This window comes from Marmota marmota, unplaced genomic scaffold, assembly GCF_001458135.2.
Source record: "Marmota marmota marmota unplaced genomic scaffold, marMar, whole genome shotgun sequence".
Lineage (NCBI taxonomy): Eukaryota > Metazoa > Chordata > Mammalia > Rodentia > Sciuridae > Marmota > Marmota marmota.
In genome coordinates, this window is record NW_026000022.1 from 879,676 (window position 1) to 899,489 (window position 19,814).

The window sequence follows — 19,814 nt, forward strand, 5'->3', positions numbered from 1 at the left end:
CGGAGGTGGGGGGGGGGGGATTGTCAGGTCAGTTTTTTTCTTTTTTAAATAATTTTGAAGTCTAAATATGGTATTAATGTTCCTGGCTGATGATATTTTATCTCATATTTATAGAGATCTGCTGTTGCTGTTTTATTATTGTTTTCAAGGAATGCGATTTTAAGTTTGTCTCATTGTTAGGCTTTTGACAAGATGTACTGTAATAAGGTCTCTTGTACATTAAGATTCGTCCTATTTTACAAAAGTTTTCTTTGTTTTTAAATGAGTGGCCAGATAAACAATTCAAATAATTTTATATTGGAGGTTTCTTCTAATATTAAGAAATTTTTTTTTTTTTTTTTAGTACTGGGGATCAAACTCAGGACCTTGTACATGCTAAGCAAATGCTCTCCCACTGTGCTGTATCCCCGGCCATGAGAAAATATCGTAAAGTCGAATGTCCATGAAAAGTTGCCAGTTTTCCCATTCAGGGTGCCCTGACTGCCCACTCACCACCTTGCCTGACTTGAAGCATCTTTTGCACTTGGAGATCTCATCATTCCATTTAATGTTTCTAGAGCATACTCTTTAGTGATTCCAGAGCTCTCAGTCAATTCCAGATCCCTTAGTCTGGGCCACATCATATGGCCCTGTATTCCCACAGCATGAAGTACAAGGCCCTACGCCTTTCTACCCATCTCCCAAATATCCAACATTTACAATACGTGGTCCAGAGATACTGATTTTTAAATCGTCCTCTCCCCACTGGAAAAAGAGATGATCATTATATTCATAGTACTTATATTTTTTTTCTTACCATACAAATAATATATGTTCCCCTTAGAAATCACACAGAAGTGGAGAGCAGAACATGAAAAGCTATGTGTCGTGTAGTTCTATTAGCCCTGGATAACCTTAGCTTTTTGTGGCTTATCTTAACTATTCTTGATTCTAAGATATCCATGATGGGAAGATGAACCATTACTATAATAGGAGTTTTAAAAGAGAAGAAGTGATACATAAAAACTTTAATAATTTGTAGGTCTCCCCACATACAAATTAATGTTTGGGGGATTAATCTCAAAATATATCAATCTGTACAACATAGTGAGATTTCTTTTTCTCTTTTAAAAATAATATATATATAAAATCAGGTTATTTGGTAACCTACTTTTTGTCCAATTTATGGTCAACCTACTTTTACAATCTATTCAAAGTCCAATTCCTTGAAAATTGGTTATCTCCATATGACATGATGACTCCTTTCAGTTAGTCAGTATATTAAAGTATTCATAATAGTTACATAAAAGGGAAGTAAAAGAGCATAAATGGAGATTCAGGTAAAAACATTTTATTATACTATAACAACTTACTTCAATTTCTGATCAGTGTGATGATTTCTACACTATTATCACCCCCTTTGAGTTATACACACACACACACAAAAAAAAAACCTCAACTACCTTGTGTCTTGAAAGTGTGACATGCTAATTGTTTTCATTACTACTGCTTTGCCAGAAATTTGTCACTTACTGTCATTATTTTAAAATATGGGTGAAAACCAGAAAGGAACAAACTTAAGTTTTGAGCAGTTTGATACATAACAGGATATATTTCATAAATATTATAATTTTTAAAGTGTCAACTAGGAAATTGAGATTGAACCCAGGGCTTTGCCCATGCTAAACACATGCTTTCCCATTTAAGTTTTTTAAGTCAAATTTAACTTTGAGGAAGTTTTTACAACTTGAGGCTTCAAATGAATTTAAAAGATACATTTTTTAGATAGAAGAGGAATTAAATTCCATTTTAACACTGAAATTTTGCTATAGTTAAAAAGCAATATGGAACCAAGCACGGTGGTATACTCCTGTAATTTCAACAAGTCAGGTGGCAAGAGGATCTCAAGTTCAAGGTCAGCCTTGAACATAGGGAGACCCTGTCTGAAAGTGAAAAATAAAAAGGACTGAGGATGTACCTCACTGTTAGAGTTTTTTTAAAAATCCAGTCCCCAGTATCACAAGATAATAATACTGAAAAGAAACCAAGTTGAAAGAAACCAGCACCAAGCTAGTAACATGTCATAAAATTTTGATATGTTTATTAAGGAGAAGTCCTTAATTTGATATTAAGGGGAAAGTGCAAGAACTTTACTTTGATCTTCAAGAAGTAAGTGTTCTTTCGGCACCTGAGACCCAGCTAAATGGTATAACAGGGAGTATGTGGTAACTGAAGGGGCTGTGGGGACTGCTATTGCTACATGGAAAAACCACCATAGTATTTTCTGCCTGTGCTCAATACCGCCCCCATCAATCTAGACTAATTCCAAAATGTCAGTTCATGGTTTACTAGAAAAAGAAGGAGTAGCAAAAGATGATGTCAATTACCTGGTTCCACGTCATATTATTTGTAAGACAATAAGGTGGGTAAGGAACAGACACAAAGGGTTATATGAACGATCATATTTAACAATTTGCAAACTAAAACTGTAAACAATGCAATTTTCTAAATTCAGCCTATTGTGCAACTTATAACCAGGATGGTGCTATCTAGTCTGGTGTTATTTTATTATTTGGATACATTTGACAATAAGGAACATAATTATCTCTAATTGAAAAATAGCCATAGTATGGGAGTAAAAACAAAGTTTGCATAGAAGTTTTCAAAGAGAAAAAAAAATTCTGGCTATGTTTCCCAGGCTGGCCCTGAACTCCTCAACTCAAGAGAATATCCTGCCTCAGCCTCCTGAGGATCTAAGACTATACATATATGCCTTCATGCCCAAATGCATAAAATTTTTAATTTTTAAAAATTAGCAACAAAGCATGCAATGAAATATTCAAAATATGTTATCTTAGCTTAAAAAACTAAAAAAAGCTTAAAAACACGGAAATATATAATATTAGTATATGTGAGAGATAAGATTAGAAGCCATTTTGTATTTATCTCTACATTTTAAATAGTTTACTAAATTTTCTACTCTGTAACTGTGAAAGTTTTGAATCGAGACATACTCTGCAACTAAAAAGCATTCCAGTTATCACCACCAATTATAAAAAATAGTAAATAAGCAACCAGAATGATTAGCTTCTTAAAATAATAGCTCAACTTTATTGAATGATAACTGTACCCAGGATTCAATATGAATCAATTACTCAGTATTAACTCATTTAATAAATTAGCCCAATAGGTAGGTATTATTGTTCTTATTATTCGATATTATTATTCCTACTTCCAGATAAGGAAATTGAGGTTTCTAATCCTGTGATGCATTCTAAGAGGCGCAACCAAGTTAAAGACATGATCTGTTTCTTCAAGGACTTTGTGATCTAGTTGGCATTAGATTTAAATAGCAAAAGAGCAATTCTAAGGCCTTGTACAATGGACAGTGGGCTTCAGTGTCACTTATGAGCACTACAGGAACTGAGTGTAAAGGAAGGAAGTACTTGGGATGAAGTTTGCCTAGATGGAGGTATGGAGCCTGCAGGAAGGCTGAGAACTTTACAGGTGGAGAAGAATGTGAACGACATGGAGATAGAATACAGCTCATCCTAAGGTTCTAGGATATAGGCTAAATGTGTGTTTGGAAGAAAGGCAATTACTTAGGGCCAGGGCTGCCTCACTGATTTTTGTTCTCTGTGAGACATTTCTAAAACCCAACATTTTATAATTGGAATAAAGATTTATCTTGAATCCCCAAGGTAAAAGGGAAAAAAATCTATGTAAAGTATCCGAATTGGGACTAATTTGAATTCCACAGTTAAAATAAAATGAACCTCTGGTGAGTGCCTGGGGCAGGGAGAGCATTGTACGCATGCGCACACTCGCGATCCACCTGGCAATTCTGAGAGGCTCCTGGCAATTCTGAGAGGCTCGCTGTGATTCCTGGTACAGGGTGCAGAGGTGGTGTCGGGAAAGCTGGACCCGAGCCCAGACGTGCAGTGACAGCACGTGGAAAAGCATGAAGAAAGGACCTCATCTTTAAAATAAGTGTTTCCTTTTAAGCTCTCCCTTTAGTTCCAGCACCGGGAGGGGTGCTCATCTTCTGGGTTAGACTCCTGGTTGCTGGCTCAATGGGCAATAAATACTAATATTTGACGATGATATTTGCATAAGGAGTAGATCCTCTGACTTGGAAGTCTCGCTGATCACAGCCTCTGTGTGTGTGTGTGTGTGTGTGTGTGCATGCACATGGGTGTGTAGGGAGAGGAATAAGAAGATGAAGATGCGGGATAAATTCTAAACTCTGTAAACTTCCTTTTTGAACAGCTGCACATTTCACCCAGGATCTTTTAAGTAATTTATTAGGAAACAACATCTATTTATCTCTGGAAACATAATTTAAGAAACAAAAGGCAGGTGGGAGAGAATATAATAGTCTCCTTATTTCAAAAGCCCAATTTTAATTCCACTGAAATGGGGCCCAATGGCCAAATGTTATGTTCTTCCAATCCCTAAATCAAATGACAGAGTTCAACCAGTTACAGTCGGTGAAAAATGACAAACGTTACGTGCAACATACAAAAAGCTAAGAGATCCAGAATGGATATGAGACAGGCTTCTTTCTCTATTCCTGCAAATTGTAAATACAAAATTCACATAAGCAGGTGCAAATTTGTTGGCATTCAAATTAACCAGCCTAGGCAATCATTCAAGTGGGAATGAAATATTCACAGCTATAACACCATTCTTATCCGTACTCTCAGATGGAAAAACGTCTGCAGGCAGCAGGGAAGGGTGGGGTAGGGACCTTGTAGTTAAAACAGGGTTCTCAACAAGTCAGAGGCTTGGAAATTCATAGCAGCAAGTTCAACGTCATTTAAATAATTAAATTTGGATAGAAGAATTGATAAAACTTCAGCTCCCATTATTAAGCAGCGGCAGCAGCAGATCCTCCAGTCTGGCTATTGATTAACCCAGGGCAGGATCCTGGCTCCCTGCCCTGAACTGTTGCTACTTTTGTGTGCAACGCCTCACTCTTTCCTGGGGAGTGCCAGCAAGCTGCCAACTCAGGCAGGAGCAGCCAGGCAGCTCCACAGAGGCCAAATGCAAGCTCCATTTAACCACAAAGGCTCTTTTTTGAAATTTTTAGATTTGTAACTTAAAGTGCAACTCTCCCCTGCTCAAAATTCTCCAGCAGCTTTTCAAATCAACAAAATCCAAACTCCTCAGCATAACCTACAAAAGTAGGGTAAGTGTGTATGTGCATGAGTGTGTGAGTGTATGTGTGTGAGCAAGTGAGTGTATGTGCATGAGTGTGTGTAAGTGTATGTGTGAGTTTGTGTGTATGTGTGTGAACGTGAGTGTGTAAGTGCATTTGTGTGAGTGTACAAGTGTGAGCATGTGTATATGTGAGTTTGTGTTTGTGCATGAGTGTGAGTGTATATGTGTGAATATGTGTATGTCTGTGAGTGTGTATAAGTGTATGTGTGAGTATGTGTAAGTGTATATGTGTGAGTGTATGTGTGAGTGTGAGCATGTGTTTATGAGTTTGTACATGAGTGTGTGAATGTGTCTATGTGTGAAGTATGTGTGTGTATAACTGTGAGTGTATGCACGAGTGTGTGCATGAGTTGTATATAGTGTGTATGTATGTGTATGTGAGTGCTCATGAGTGTGTGTGTGTGTGTGTGTGTGTGTGAGCGCCCTACATAATCTAAACCCCAGGAATCTGACCTCATCTCTTCCCTCTCTCCCTCTCTACCTAGGGCCTCCAGTCACAGTGCCCTTCCCCAGGGCCTTTGCACTTGCTGGTTCCTATATTGATCACACTCTTGCTGAAGATAAGCACACAACTTACTCCTTGTTTCATGCACACAATATCTGAGAGCTACCCCCAATACCCATCTAAAATTATACTGCCACTTTCTACCTGCTCACCTGGACTTATCTATTTATTATCCCAATTTACTTTTACTTAAGGTGCTTATTATGTCATATACATACACATCTACAAAATACATACATATACATACATGTATGAATATTCATATATATGTATGTTATACATATATAGACATATACATATATAGATGTAAATATATGCATACATATATGCACACACAGAATCATTCCTCAATATCTGCAAAGAATTGGTTCCAGGACTCCCCATGGATACTAAAATTTGCAGATGCTCAAGTCCCTTTTATAAAATAGCACAGTATTTGCATATGCACATCCTCCCATATCCTTTAAATCATCTCTAGAGTTGTAATACCAAATACATCGTAAGATATAAATGCTGCGCAAATAGTTATCCCATCTTCACAACATCCATACGGTGTATGTGTTATGATGATTCCTAGTTTGAGGACACACGCTGAAAGAGAGAAGTAACTTAACTAAAGAGACACAGCTGCTGTATTCGTTTCCCATTGCTGCTGCAACAAATTTCTGCAGTTATTCTCTTAAAGTAACATGAATTTATTATCTGGCAGTTGTGGAAGTTAGACATCTGCGGTGGGTCTTGCTGTGATAAAATCAAAGTCAGCAAGGCCCGAGAGGAGAATCTGTTTCCTTGACTTCTCCAGCTTCCATAGGCTGCCTGTGTCTGTGGCGCATGACCCTTACCTCCACCTTCTGAGACAGCAGCATAGCATCTGCAAATCTCTCCCTGACTCTGACTTTCCTGCCTCCCATCTATCACATGTAAGGACTCCTGTGAATACACAGTGGGCCACCCAGAGAATGCAGGATAATCTCCTTGTGTCAGGATCCCAACCACATCTGTGAAGTCTGTTTTGCCATGTAAGGTGACATATCCACAGGTCCTGGGGATTGGGAAGTGCACGTTTGGTGGTGGGGGGGGACATCCTTCTACAGTCCCTGGGAGGTAGAACTGTGATTTGGACCCAGTTGGAGTCCCATGCTGTTCAGAGCCTTTGGTGTTTAGTTTATCCTCTTCCCCATTGTTGTAATGAGAGGAGGATGGAGAGCTCTGGATTCCAGGTTCGGGATTCATATGTGACATTTAACAGGACAGTTCATGCCCTTCTTCCCTCTACAGTATAGAATGCCAAGAGTCACAGCTAGCTTTAAAAGTTATTTCATCTCATCAAAGTAAAAATTTTAAAATGACCAATGTCACTGCATCCCCAAACCTATCGTTGACTTCCAGAAAACCACAGATATGCAATAAAAGCAGGTTGCAAGGGGGAAATGACAGCCCTGCCTGGAGACAGGCTGTGCCATGCCTCCCATCAGGAGGGCGGTGCCCACACGGAATGCAGAGTCGCAGCCAGCCTGGGGCCCACCCAGAACCTGGAACCCACAAGGTAAATGGAGCAGGCGAAGAGGAGCCTGTTAGCACCTGAGGAGCCAGGACAGGACAGGGTGACCTGGCTCAGGATGTTCCAGGGCATACAGGGCCTGCAGAAGCAGAGAATGGAGGTGGGCCAGGTTAGCAGGGACAGGACTCTAGGAGCCAGCCCAGCAGGGTGGCAGAGGAAGCTGATGCAGGAGGACAAAGCCAAGGCAGGCACAGCCGTGCATCAGCAGTATGGCCCTGTCCGCAGCTAGTGTGATGGTCTGGGTGGGTCTTAAAATCAGGCTGGGGGGTCTATGATAACCCCAATCTCCCAGGGCTGGAACGAGCCCAAAGGCTGTTTCAAGTCTCAGTAAACAAGATACATAAAACAGAGATCTTATCCAGGAGGGAGAGATGAACATGAGAGAAAAAAAAAAAAAAAAGACAGAAGCCTTATTTGGTCACAAAAGAAATTAGTTTCAGGGGGAGAGAGGAAGTCAGAGACAAGCTGTAGTCTGGGGAACATGAGAGGTGGAGAAATTCAAACTTTCCCTCATAGGTTCAATGTTAAATAAATACCTGAAGTAAACTGGCAATCTGTTAACAAGGGAAACACACTAACTTTTGATAGTAGTTTTACATTACTTAGGAGGCTTCAGATTGAAGACTGGTGACCCCAGCATGATCCAACCCATGTTTATGCTTAGGTTCAAGGAAATATAGGCAGCCATGTAGAACTGTGATTGGCCAAAAAAATGTGAGCTGATACTAATTGAGTGGGGAGCCCGGCAAGGCCTGTCTATTTGGGTTCTTCCTGGCCCCTCTGTGAGCATTCCTCACTCCCAGGTATGGGTCAGGACCTTTTCTAGAAGCAGGGTCTGATGACCTACTCTCAGCCAGAGTAGGCCAGAGAATTTCTTCATGTCCCCCTCTTCCACACAAAGGTGGGGATGAGCTAGAATATGATGTATAGCTTTTCTGGCTTTGGGGCAAACAGGTTCCGGTGTCTATTGTGAGCCTTGGAGAAGAGGATTCTAGTCTCTATGCCTTGCCTCAGTGGAGACAATGAAGGGTGAGAGCTAGGAGGGCCAGGAAGGGCAGCTTCAGTTTGGGGTATCATTTTCTGAGCCCCCAAATTAGCTCAGCAAGGCCCCCTGGCTCCCAAATCTCCATCAGTTGAGCTCTGTCCATAACTTACCTTCCAGCAACACGGGGCTGCCCCTACATATAAATAGACTCCTTTCTCCCATTTGGAGACACGAAGGAGCCTCCAGCACTTCAAGTACCTGAAGGGGCCTCTATTCTTCCAAGCAGGGAGGACAGGGGGACACCCTCAGCAAGCTCCTGAGGACAGCAGGAAGGTGTGATGAGCATGAATTCCAGGGAGGAGAATACTTACCTGGCGTGGCATTGCATTATTTCAAACCTTTCCTTAACATGTGCATCAGTGTTAGAAATTAGAGGTAAATAGACATGCAGGCTGTTTGTGTTTCTAGCAGAGCAATAATTACAGACTGAGCTATAGGTACGTTTTGCTCAGTTGTCCACCCACATGGTGACTGTAGGATTTGAAAAGTTTATGGTCCAAACAGGCAATTGTGAGAGCACTTTAATCAATACAATTGAGTGTCACATACAATTTTATATGATGGTAGTTCTATGAGATTATAACACAGCTAAAATATTCCTCATCGCCCAGTTGTTTTTCTTTGGTTTTTGTTCTCTGTAATGCTGTGCATTTGCTAGGTAGGAGCTCTACCACTGAACCACACCTGCAGCCCCTGTTTATTGCACTTTTCCAATGTTTTGATGTCTTAGATAACAAGTGGCCTTTGCCTACAGAATTCACAACAGTAAGGTTTGGGTCAGCTTTTTTTCTGTTGTGACTAAGGACCCGACCAAAACAACTGTAGAGGAGGAAACGTTTATTTGAGGGATCATGGTTTCAGAGGTCTCAGTCCATAGGCAGCCAGCTCCATTCCTGGGGCTTGAAGTGAGACTGACCATCATGGAGGAAGAGTGTGGCAGAGGGAAGCAGCTCACATGGGAAGCAGGAAGCAGAGAGAGATTCCACTCTCCAGAAATAGCCAAGCCCCCAGTGAACCACTTCCTCCAGCCACATCCCACCTGCCTTTAGTTACCACTCAATTAATCTCATCAGGGGATTGATTCATTGATTGGGTTAAGGCTCTCGTAACCCAGCCTAGGAGCAACAGGCTGTACCATACAGCAGGAGTGTGTAGCAGGCCAGTCCATCTAGATTTGGTTAAATACATCCTATGTTGTTTACACATAGATAAAATTGCCTAATGACATAGTTCGTAGAACATGTCCCCAATATTAAGTTATGTGTGACTGTCAGTTCCATAGATGTAACCAAGAAAGTCCTTGATGCCTCTGCTGGAGACAGATCCCATCTCTGGATGCAAAGTCTCATAACTTAGGCAACAAGACTCCCAGCAGAGTTGTCTTAGCTGCAAGCCTAAGAGTTTAGAGAGAGGATTCAACCTCCATAAGCTTGGCTGCAACCTCAGAAAAATTTCCATTTCTATCAAGTGGAAGATCAGTGGAAGTCCATTCTTACAAGGTGACTCTATGACGTGTCCCATCTTCCACAGTCCTCTGTTGGGAAGCCAGAGCTGTGCCTCCCCAATAGACTATTGATATTGGAGAACTGCAGTCCCCACTGCTAGCCTGCTCTGCTTTTGTGACATTCTTAAGTTGGACTGCTTTTCTTCTCTGCTGTCCACCACTCAAGTTATAAGGAACCCTTCCACATCTGAGTTTCAACTTAACTGTGACGACTTTCCCCAGGCAGTGACGCATGCCTGTAATCCCAACCGCTCGGGAGGTTGAGCCAGGAGGATCGCGAGTTCAAAGCCAGCCTCAGCAACTTAGCGAGCCCCTAAGCAACTCAGCGAGACCCTGTCTCTAAATAAAATATTAAAAAGGGCTGGGGATGTGGCTCAGTGGTTAAGCACGCCTGGGTTCAATCCCTAGTACCAAAAACAAACAAACAAAAAAAAAGATTTGACAACTTTCACAGTCTCATGGTGTGTAGTAAGCTATGAAATCAGTTTGGCATATGGAGGCCAGAATGTTCCTAGTAACAAAATTAGACCACCTAAAATAGGGGGGAAAATACCACAGCAGTGCTTCTCACATAGCCAGGATATTTCATTGCAGTGCGTTATTCTAGCGCTGCCTGGGAGGGGTGCATTGAAGTGGCTGTGATGTAAAATTGTACTTTCTAGTACAGGTTGCCTGTCAGAGAGTTGGCGACACCCTCTGTAGACTGCATTTGCAGGTTTCCTCTTTCCTTTGTCCTGGATCTGTATAATGCGCCTCTCAGGCATCCTCCCTCTGCAGATGGCAGAAATGGGTCCCTTAAGCAAGAGCTGATAAAAACGCTTCCCTGTTTGATCCATTCTATCAACACGACTCTTTATCAAAAAGGAAAAATAAAGAACCCCAAAACCATACACCTGTCACCAGAAATTGTAGGGCCATGGCAGTAGAGATGTCTGAGAAGCTTAAAAGCAGCGATATTAATTATTAGCAACACCGGCTTCTTCTGCAGCTTCTGTGGCCTGGCATAAATTGTGCCTAAATGTGGGAGTGCCAGGTGGTGGTGGTGGTGGTCGTGTGAGTGTGTGTGTGTGTGTGTGAGTGTGTGTGTGTGTGTGTTCTGAGGCACCACCTCCCTTTGTGCCACAAAATAAGTGGAAAAATAACCCAGTCCGAGGTTTGGCCTCTCTTCTTCATTGTTTCAGGGTCTTTGCAGCCAGGGGTCAGGGCTTCCAGCTTTTTCCTGTGATTGGGTAGGAGGGAGATGCGGGAAGGGCAGATCCCACATCAAAGGTGGGCTTTCCTGACTGCTGTTGAGTGGGGAGGAGAGAAGGAGACCCTAATGCAGAGCAGAAAGGAGGACTTTCAGGAGGATGTCTGGAAGCAGAGAGAGAGAGCAAACTGCAATTGGACTTGGGTAGACATGCTGTTTCCAGTCCTTACCATGTGTTTTTCATTCTCTTTTTGGTTACTTTTGGCCTGAATTATGGAGCTTGGTTGAGGTAACTTGGATGCAATTGCTTTGAGACATCAAAAATGAATACTGACTTGTTTGGGGTGAGACAAGGCATGACAGTAAGTGACGGAGACAGAACACACATTGCCTTTCCAGAAAGCTGGAAAATTCTTCTCCTCCCTGTTCCTTATGGGAGTGGAGAGCCTGTTTTTCTAAGAGCCCAGAGCACTCTGACTAATGCAATTGGTAAAACATTGCCTCCGGCAGGAAAGATATTCCCAGCTGATGAAAAAGCTTGGAAGCAAATACCTTTTAACCTGGAGGCAAGATAGAAAGATAAAGAAGAATAAGCCTTCTTCCTATAGAAACATGGTGGCTTGCTTAATGGCTGTGGCCTTAAATTAAGAAAATAATAATAATAATAATAAAAAGGGCAAGTGTTGTCCATTGATTAGCTAAAAATACTGCAATACTGCTAGGAGTAAAAATCTCTTCCTGGTATTGTCACCAGTTTCATTGAGGTCTCAAGCAAGTATTTCCTCTCTTTGTACTTTGGTCTCTACCATTCTACAATGCAGATATTTATACTTATAAAGGGCCATTGATAGAGTTTATGAAGCATGTTTTGAAATCTTTAAGTGGCTTTCCAATAACAGAAAGTTGGGCTGTGATTCCCAATCATTCAGAATATTGAGGCTTGCATTTGAGATGCCATTGTTTTGTTGGGTTCTTCTAACATCTGAGTATCACTGATGGCCTCCCTCCTGTGGAAAAATCCATAAGCCCCTCATTCCTATGGGAGCAAAGATCAAGGAGTAGAAGGGAAGAGTTTCCCCCAGCATCCTGGCCCCTGATAGCTGCCCAGGTCAGGCCCCGTGCAAACACCTTCCACTTGCTCACATGTTTCCAGAGGACTTTGCTTAATTCTCAGGTGCTCAGAGGTGCAGGGAAGGGCTAGAAGGGAGAGAAAAAATCGGAGTTCTGACATTGTTGACTGCAGCCTTACTCTGGATTCCAGTTAGCTGTGTGACACCGTGTCTGATGAGTGAAAATATCAGCATGAAAAACAGTCATTCTGCAATGATTCTGGTATCTTGGCCAAAGCAACCCATACATAACTGATCTAGACAATCATTTTCTCATTCATTCAGTCAATCAAAGAGAACTCAAAAAGTTGACCTAAAGACACAGTGGGGGGGGAGGGGGCACAGTTAAACTGCAGACAGTATTTAATTGAGATTATTTTCATCTGGAGTGATCTGTTGTTAAAGATAGGTCACATCTGTCAGGACAAAAACGTTATCACAAAATTAATTTTAATTGTCCCTTGTCTCTTTGTGGCTCACAGTTTGGTTTATAGATCATATGTCATCTAGGGCTATAATTCTGTAATTAAAATGTAAATCAAAGCAGGAGGAAACTATAAATCAAGAAGAAAATATTTGTCTTCTGTGTGACCCCTTGTTCCCACTATGAGCTGACTTCCTCAGTGGCTTTGCTTTATCTGGGAAGGACCAGCAATCCTATCTCATGGGGCCCCTGTGTCCACAGGCACCAGATGTTCCACACCCAGCTGGCTGCCAATCTGGGAAAGACAGGACATAGGTCATGGGGGACTGCTTTTCCACCCTGATTCCAGGTCACTGCCAAGCCAGCATTCGGTGGGTAGACCCGCAGGAGGGCCAGGGAGACCCACCCTCACTGTCATTCTACCCTGGGGCAACTCCTCTGGGCTCAGTTTCCAGTGCACACACTACGGGACCCCAAAGGGGACAAAAAGCTGAGGGAACAAAAGGACTTAATGCTGAATGCTAATGTAAGTGTAAAAATAGCACAGTGAGGAAATAGAGGCATGTTTTCTATTAAATCAAGGAAAAAAAGGTAGAAGACTAAATTCTAGGATGTTGAGTCCCTGATGGCTAGGACTGTGCTTTGTGAGCCTAGCACAGAACCGTGCCTTCCCCTAGAAATATGCTTTGATGTAACAGTTATGACATCAAGGGAATGAGGTAGGATAATTTTGTTTTGTTGATCAGAAGAACTGAGTTCATTTTCTTTACCTTAGGCATCAGGATTTCTGTGGAGTATAATTGTCTCTTGGTATACACAGGAAGTGGGTTCTGGGACCCTGTGAATACCAAAATCCATGGATGCTCAAGTTCCTTATATAAAACTGGCATAGTATTTGCCTGTAACTTATGTACATCATCTCACGAACTTAAATCATCTCTAGATGACTTATAACACCTAATGTAATGCCTACACAGTACTTTATTCCCGTGGTACCAGTGTAGTACTCAGCACATGGCCAATTCAGCATTGCTTTTTGGAAGTTTTTTGAAATCATTTTTTATATATTTTTTATCTGCAGAAGGTTGGATCATTGGATGTGGAACCCAAAGACATGGAGGTCCAATCATAGTTAGGAAGACTGTACCAACATCCACCATCCAATGATGAGGCCTTTGAACTACTGGCTTTGGAACCCGATCCATAACCTCTAGCAGAGCAGAATGCCACCACAAAGCTCCAGGTCACTAGCACCAAACGAAATTTGACAGACCCTCCCAAGCACTCCACATGAATCTGCCCATCCCTCCAAACTAGCGAAAAGTTGTGGATGATGGACTGCAACTCTATGCACTATATTCCCACTGGATGACCTTGTTTTTCAAGGGACGTCTGGACCACGTGGGATCTGACTGTAACCTACCTCTCTTCCATGAATCTGGCCTGTATAGTACTGGAACACAGGGACACTGGGTTGCCACTGGCTCTGTAAAACTCCAGGGATCCCATGCTCAGGGTATAGATGGAGCCCCTGGAGCTGGATGGCTCAGTGGCTGTGGGAGAGACATACTTTTCCTCTTCTCCAAACCCTTGCCCCTCCAGTCCCTTCCTGAGCCATCATCCCTCTTTCTGACCCATGTCCATTAGATTCTTCCTCATGCCACCATTAGTTATGAATGATTTGCTCCTATTATTAGTTAAGATGCCATAGATTGAATGTTTCTCCCCTTAGGTTCGTATGCTTTTAGGCCTAACCTCAATAACTCAGAGTGAAACCTTACTTGGGACTAGGATTGTTACAGGTGTACTTAGTAAAGATGAAGTCATTAAAGTATACCCCAACCCAATATTACTCGTGTCCTTATAAAAAAAAATGGATATTTGAACAGACACACAAGGGGCGTACACAGGTCAGCATGAAGATGGAGATCGATGAGTCTCCGAACCAAGGAATGCTAAGAGATAAGAGAGGTCTTTGAATTGGGCTAGTTCTAACATATTATAGATCTGTATTTCCTTCATATTATATGTTTGGTTTTGGTTTTGGAGGGGCTGGGGGTCAGACCCAAGGCCTGCACTTGCCCGACGAGGGCTCTACCTCTGTGCTCTCACCATATTCAAGCCACGTCACATACCTGGACAGGCTGAATGCAGAAGCAGGCAGGAGGGTCTGGCTCTCCAGGTGTCTTCTATGGAGCTAAATATTAAGGAGAACTGCAGAAGTGTACAGCCAAGCCACTCTTTTCACTAGTTGTTTGGTTTTAGAAAACATAGTTATTTTTCTTAAAAATAATTTATGGTAACATATAATGGCCCTCATATCGGTATATTTAAATGATTTTGTTTTTTAGCTTCTCAGGGTTTTTTTTGGGTTTTTTTGGGGGGTATTGGGGATTGAACTTGGGGTACTGGATCACTAAGCCACATCCCCAGCCCTATTTTGTATTTTATCTGGAGACAGAGTCTTACTGAGTTGCTTGGTGCCTTGCTGTTGCTGAGGCTGGCTATGAACTCGAGATCCTCCTGCCTCAGCCTCCCAAGTCGCTGGGATTACAAGCATGAGCCATTGTGCCCAGCTTCTCAGTTTTTATTTTCACTACAGTAAATATCAATTAGGTGTAACCCACATTAACAAAAGCCCTTCATGATCTTTAATAACATTAAAGCATTCAAAGGGATGTGGAGGGGAATAAAAGGTTGGGAAACGCTCATTTAGTCCACTTGAAATTGATGGCATTATGATTCTAAACATAGTTCTGATTCTACTTAATAATCCCCATCCATCCACATTGTAGAAAATAAGTCTAAGATAGATTGATTGATTGATTGATTTTTGCAGTGCTGGTGATGAAACTCAGGGCCTCAGGCTTACTGGGCAAGTGCTCTATACCACTGAGTTATACTCCCAGCAAAGATACATTTTTTTGGCTTAAATAATCTAGATAATTATACCATATGTGTGGGGCTCGTACCACGAAGAATGGTTCTATTCAAAGGAGATCCCACTGCCTAACTTCTCTGTGGTTAGAGCAAAAGAGAGTGAATTAGGGGTGCATGAAATCTCTGTGCTTTGAAGGTATTTGCTTTGCTTTTTTTCTTCCCCCACCCAGCCCTTTTGGTTCTATTTTAAGAACAGCTGTTCACAAGGCTCATTTTCCCAACACATTTTAATGTGATTTTTCACACTCATAGTTTTCTGTTCTTGCAAATTCTGTCATGGATGATTCCACTGCCTATTGTGAAGCCACCTACAGTCCCTGCTTACAAGCATTATCAAATTTTATTACAAGAAGACATTATTTAAACTGCCTTTGCTGTGACGAAACATGCCAGATGTTTATTTTATTTATTAGCTGGATAATCGACACACTTGGTATACAATTCAAAATGGAAAAAAGGAGACATGAAAATTAGTCTTCTCCCAGCTTCCGTGCTCCATCCAGTCCTCCCAGAACAGTTCTGCAGGCAAGGGCCTGCCTGGCCTTCCGAAGATATTCTAGACTTCCAGCCCCATGTGGCGTCATGAGGAAGGGTTCTGAGAAATGCATTGCAAGGTGATTTCGTCCCTGTCCACTTGCACAAATCTAGAGGGCACAGCTGGCCACACACTTAGGCTTTGTGGGAAAGCATCATATATGGTATAGCCTGGTGCTCTCAAGCCCTGTGACCAAAACAGCATGAGATTAAATCAAGCACAAGAGATAATGGCACAAGCAAGCAGGAAATGGCGGACGCTGCTCCGGTGTATCGTGGTGTATGGTTCTACGGGAAACTTTCATGTAAGGAGGACACTCCACAATAATGATAAAAAGCCTATTATAGTAAACGCATAAACCAGTTACAGTCATGTATTATCATTATCGAGTATTAGGCACTGTATACAAGTGCATATGCTAGGCTTTTATTCGATGTTAGAATGGTTACCATATCACCAAGAGACAGGAGTTTTTGAGCTTCGTTTTAATCTCATGGGACCGCCATTTTGTATATGTGATCCATCATTAAACACTGGTCGGTGGTATGTGACTCTATAATGGACGTGAGCTCTTTTATCAGAAATGGTGATAACAATTTGCATGTTATTTGTTTCACTTAACATTTGTCCTGGAGACTGGTCCCTATAAAGAGATGCTGCCCTACTGTTTACAAGCTGCATAGAATTCCGATATATGGAAGAGTGATTTATTTGACTCTTTCCCATCTAAAGACATTGAGCTATCTCCCATTTTTTACTTCTGAAAACGATGCTTTAATATTTGTGTATGACAAATACATATAACCATAACTTTCTGAATCAAAGGGTATGGAAGACAACATCTTAGACTACAATTGTATCTGATAAATTCCTAAGTCACAGGTTACCAAGGAATCATGAGGAAGCTGGTGATATTGTGAAATAAATATTGGGTCTTCATTGAGTTTCTTGGTAGACAGCTCCTAAAATCCTTGGAATCTCCAAGAATTGCTGGATGTTTTTTATATGTGAATGGGTTAACCGGTGGCTTGGGGGGTCCCTGGATGGCATCAGGTTGAAGGCTGGTTACAGGAAAGACTAGACTAAGGCAAAATTAGAAGCAAAGAATCAGGAAACATGAGCAGATTTTTAAGCAAAAGTCCTTGTGATTTAGGGCTGGTGATATGGCTCAGTTGGTAGAGTGCTTTCTTTGCATGCATAAGGCCCTGGGTTCAAACCCCAGCACCACAAAAAAAAAAAAAAAAGTTTTCCTGATTTGAATCCTATCTACAGCCATTATTCTGGTCTTGGGCACATTGTTCAACCTCTCTGGGCCTTGGTTTCCTTATCTATGCAACTTGGTTATATTCTTCCTTTTTTCCCCATTAGGATTCTTGTAGTACCATCTTCATGTCCTCAATTGACATTAACCTCCAACCTACTGAAACTTGGCTTCTGGCCCCATCACTCCTCTGTGACATATTTCAGAAGTGACAGCAGCCATAATGTACAGAATGGACTCTCAGCAGCCACTGGCCACTCCCCTAGAAATACACTAGCCACTGTCTCCCCCCACCCTCTCTCCTGGCTCTTTTTACCTTTCACTGAGAGCCCCCTTCTCAGCCAGCTGTATGGACACTCCCTCCCTTCCTGCCCCACCAACCTCCTGGAACTGACCTTTGACCCACTGCTGACAATCCTCACTCTCTTGCAAGCCCTCACTTACTCTACCGGTTCCTTTCATTATTTAACTCAAATCACCCCTACAGCCACAGCACCAACCTCCCTACTCTTCCCCTGAAATCTCCTGTTAGTACAAGCTAAGGAAACTTGTCTATTTGGATGGCTGGTCCCCAAGCACTTCCCCTTCAAACAGGATTCATCCCCATCACACACTTGCTTTTTATTTATTTTTTCTCTCTCTCTCTCTTCCTGATAATAATACCTTCAGATGACCCGACCAGAAGGCTAGGTCATCAATACCCAATCATGGATCTAAATTTCTATTGATTGCACAACTTTTAAAAACTCACCTGTAGTCTTGGCTATGCAAAAGGCTAAGGCAGGGGGTGGGGGGATGTCACTTGAGAACAGGAGCTGAAGGCCAGCCTGGGAACTTAGTGAGACCCCTGCTCAAAACGGAAAAAGAAGGGAAAAAAAAAAAAGAAAGGAAGAAAAAACAACAACAATCGAACAACTCCTGTTAGTGGCTGGCAGCTGAATTTCTAGCAATTTGAGCGTCGTCTCCAATAGGAAGGTGGGCGCTCATCAAGGGTACCTCTTAGGACTCCTGTCATGCCCCAGCCTGGTGGTGCCGAAGGCATCCCAGGAGAAGGAGGTATGCAGCCCCAGGAGCCGAGGGCCCCCACAGGCACTCAAGGGGCTCTGGATACACACCCACAGCAACCCCTGGCTCCCACCTGAGCCCCAGGTGAATTTCTATACTCCATCTAGATTCATCCATCAAAAACAAAAGAATAGGCCATGACTATCCCACATCCTTTAAATGACTTCCAAACTCTTGGCAGCACTCTGGAAACTGGCTTCCTTCCTTGGCCTAACAGGTGTTCATGAGCCAGAGGGGAGATTTGTGTGAAACTACTCTACCCCTCCTGAAACTCACGGTGCACGCTGGATCCTTAAAGGCTCTGAGAAGTCCTTCGCTAAAGAGAGCTGTTGACTTTGTTTCACCTGCGAAGTACCAGCCCACCTGCCCTTGACCTGAGGGTCTGCTCCTGAGTATCTTGGGTAGCACCTTGTACACACTGCAGTCTGCTGCCCTGATTGGAAATGCTGGCCTGTGGGACAAAGTGCCCTAGAGTGGTGCATACGTTCCCCATGTCCTGACCATCCTGATCCTCCCAGACTCATCCCTGGCCCTATGCAGTACTCAACTACATGCCAGGTCCTGAATAGACCCAGAGGTGTCACAGGGTCTCTGTGTTCCTTTTGTGCCACCCAGCTGGCTACCTCTTGCCCATCTGTCAAGGCTCAGGTCAGATAGCATTCCTTTCAGGGTTCTGTTGGGGGGAGGGTGTATTTTTCGTATCTTTTGGTTCCTCCAACCATGGATTTGACCAACCACGATTGAAGATATTTTTTAAAATTGCTTCCATACTGAATACATATAAACTTCTATTTCCTTGTTATTTAGTCCCTAAACCCTGAAGTTTAACAATTACACAATTAAACAGTACTTCCTACAATCGCATGTTTATGTATTAGGTATTGCAAGTAATCAATGAAGTATGGGGTGACGGGGTGTAGATGATACACGAATCCTATACCACTGTACATAAGAGATTTGCATATCAGCAAATGTTGAAATTTATGAGGTCCTGGAACCAGTCCCCTACAGAGACTGGGGGACATCGTACACACACACACACACACACACACACGCTCACAGGATTATGAAAAATGACAAGTCCCAAGATCTGCAGGGTTAAGTCAGCAAGCTGGAAACCCATGAGAACTGATGTTTAGTCCCAGTCCAAGTTCAAAAGCCTGAAACCAGCAGAACTGATGAGGTAGCTCCCATCTAAAGACTGGCAGACTCAGGACTCAGGATGAGCTGATGCTTCACTTTGAGTCTGAAGGCAGGAAAAGCCCAATGTCCCAGCTTGAAAACAGTCAGGAAGAAGAATTCTTGTTCACTCAGGGCAGGTCAGCCTTAGCTCCTTTTGGCCTTCAACTGAGTGAGGCCCATTCACACTGTGGAGAGCCACTGGCTTCACGCAATCTACCAATTCCAAAGTGAATCTCATCCCAACACACCCTCACAGAAGCACCAGAATCATATGTAACCACACATCTGGGCA

General features: G+C 42.4%; 1 protein-coding gene across 2 annotated transcripts in view; it reads left to right on the forward strand.

Annotated features, from left to right (window-relative positions):
* Fhl2 (four and a half LIM domains 2) overlaps positions 1-19,814 on the forward strand; it is a 72,515-nt gene that overhangs the window by 958 nt on the left and 51,743 nt on the right. The window lies entirely within an intron of this gene.